The sequence below is a fragment of the Mus caroli genome, unplaced genomic scaffold (genome assembly GCF_978045245.1).
Source record: "Mus caroli unplaced genomic scaffold, Mus_caroli_1 scaffold_3, whole genome shotgun sequence".
NCBI classification, from domain to species: domain Eukaryota; kingdom Metazoa; phylum Chordata; class Mammalia; order Rodentia; family Muridae; genus Mus; species Mus caroli.
The window spans coordinates 156983751-156986228 of record NW_028227258.1 but is presented as its reverse complement, the minus strand read 5'-3'; the positions used below and the strand labels follow the sequence as shown (position 1 = coordinate 156986228).

At 41.6% G+C, this 2478-nt stretch overlaps 1 pseudogene; it reads left to right on the top strand.

Annotated features, from left to right (window-relative positions):
- Positions 1 to 320: 320 nt before the first annotated feature.
- LOC110290987 (signal transducer CD24 pseudogene) lies at positions 321 to 541 on the top strand (annotated as a pseudogene).
- The last annotated feature ends 1937 nt before the right edge of the window (positions 542 to 2478 follow it).

Genomic DNA, 2478 nt, shown 5'->3' with positions numbered 1-2478 from the left:
TTATTTTTGGATATTGTTGTTTACTTGCTCTTATCAAAAGCTAACTTTTATCATTCAACTTACAACATTAAGTTAATTTCAAAGCTATTATAAAATTTAATTGGAATGATGGTTAATATTTATAAACTTTAGAATTCAGTCAATTTAATAATAAAGGAGTAAAATTCTCAATGATTTCACACTTTCCCAAGACTTAAATGATTTCTCTTTTAAAGTAGATTTGACTACTTGGCAGGTCGGAGACTTAAGATACACCATTTATGACCTTGCCTGTGCCCACGGAAGCCTAGCAGATCTCCATGTGCACCTAAGGAGCAGACATGGGCAGAGCATTGGTGGCCAAGCTAGGGCTAGGGTTGCTGCTTCTGCTCCTACCGATGCAGATTTACTGCAAGCAAACATTTGTTGCACCGTTTTCCAGTAACCAGAATATTTCTGCTTCCCCAAATCCAAGTAATTTTACCACCAGAGCGGGTGGCAGGTCCCTGCAGCCCACAGCTGCTCTCCTGGCCTTCACTCTCTTCTACATCTCTACAGTTAGAGACTAAAGGCCAGGAAATGTCTATACTTCCCCATCTTCTAGACCCACCCCAAATGGCAACCACAAGTCCAATGTGATCAGGAAGAAACAGGTCCACCTCGGATTGGCTGTTACCATACCTCAACAGAAAACACTGAGAATTCGAAATTTGATGGGATTAAAGGATGCGTGAAGGGTTTGAAAGAAGAGAGATGTCAATATTGAATCTGCTGGAATTTTATGTTCCAAAATTAAAACAGCATTCAGAATTGATGTGATTTCCTTGAATGTGGCTTAAGAAATGTGGACACTTAAAACTCTCACTTGATCTTGGTTCCGGAACTCCGCCGAATTTAGGATCTTAGTCTGCACAGGTGAGAGGGTGCACCACAGAAGTAGACAGCTTCTGGGACAGGCGGGAGCCACAAAGCCACTGAGGCAGCACCCTTTTCAGGCCGCAGACATCCGGCCACCCTCCCAGCCAGAGGACAGGTGTCCGACTGGCTTGGAAGCCCTCTTCCTCAGGAGCAGCGGGCACCATCTTGGTTCCAGGACTTCGCCAAACTTAGGAACTTAGTCTGCATAGGTGAGAGGGTGCACCACAGAAACTGACAGCTTCTGTGACCTGAGGAAGCAATACAGCTTCTGAGAAAGGTCCTGTTTTGGGCCTTCTTTTTCGGCCAGGAGGAGGTCCAAACACAAGATATCTGTGCACCTTCTGTGTAAGAGGAGAGCTTGCCAGCAGAGAGTGCTCTGACCACCGAAACTCAGAGGAAAGACCGTGTCTCCCAGGTCTGCTGATAGACAGTAACAGAATCACCAGAAGAACAATCGCTAAACAGATTCAACTATAACAACTAACTCCAGAGATTACCAGATGGTGAAAGGTAAACATAAGAATCTTACTAACAGGAACCAATACCACTCACCATCATCAGAACCCAGCACTCGCATTTCACCAAGTCCAGGGCACTCCAACACACCCGAAAAGCTAGACCTGGATTTAAAAGCATATCTCATGATGATGGTAGAGGACATCAAGAAGGACTTTAATAACTCACTTAAAGAAATACAGGAGAACATTGCTAAAGAGTTACAAGTCCTTAAAGAAAAACAGGAAAACACAACCAAAGAGGTAGAAGTCCTTACAGATAAACAGGAAAACACATCCAAACAGGTGATGGAAATGAACAAAACCATACTAGACCTAAAAAGGGAAGTAGACACAATAAAGAAAACTCAAAGTGAGGCAACGCTGAAGATAGAAACCCTAGGAAAGAAATCTGGAACCATAGATGCGAGCATCAGCAACAGAATACAAGAGATGGAAGAGAGAATCTCAGATGCAGAAGATTCCATAGAGAACATCGGCACAACAATCAAAGAAAATGGAAAATGCAAAAAGATCCTAACTCAAAACATCCAGGAAATCCAGGACACAATGAGAAGACCAAACCTACGAATAATAGGAATGAATGAGAAGGAAGATTTTCAACTCAAAGGACCAGCAAATATCTTCAACAAAATTATAGAAGAAAACTTCCCAAATCTAAAGAAAGAGATGCCCATGAACATACAATGAGCCTACAGAACTCTAAATAGATTGGACCAGAAAAGAAATTCTTCCCGACACATAATAATCAGGACAACAAATGCACTAAATAAAGATAGAATACTAAAAGCAGTAAGGGAAAAAGGTCAAGTAACTTATAAAGGCAAGCCTATCAGAATTACATCAGACTTTTCACCAGAGACTACGAAAGCCAGAAGAGCCTGGAGAGATGTTATACAGACACTAAGAGAACACAAATTCCAGCCAAGGCTACTATAAGCAGCCAGACTCTCAATTACCATAGTTGAAGAAACCAAAGTATTCCACGACAAAACCAAATTCACAAATTACCTTTCCATGAATCCAGCCCTTCAAAGGATAATAATAGAAAAAAACCAATACAAGG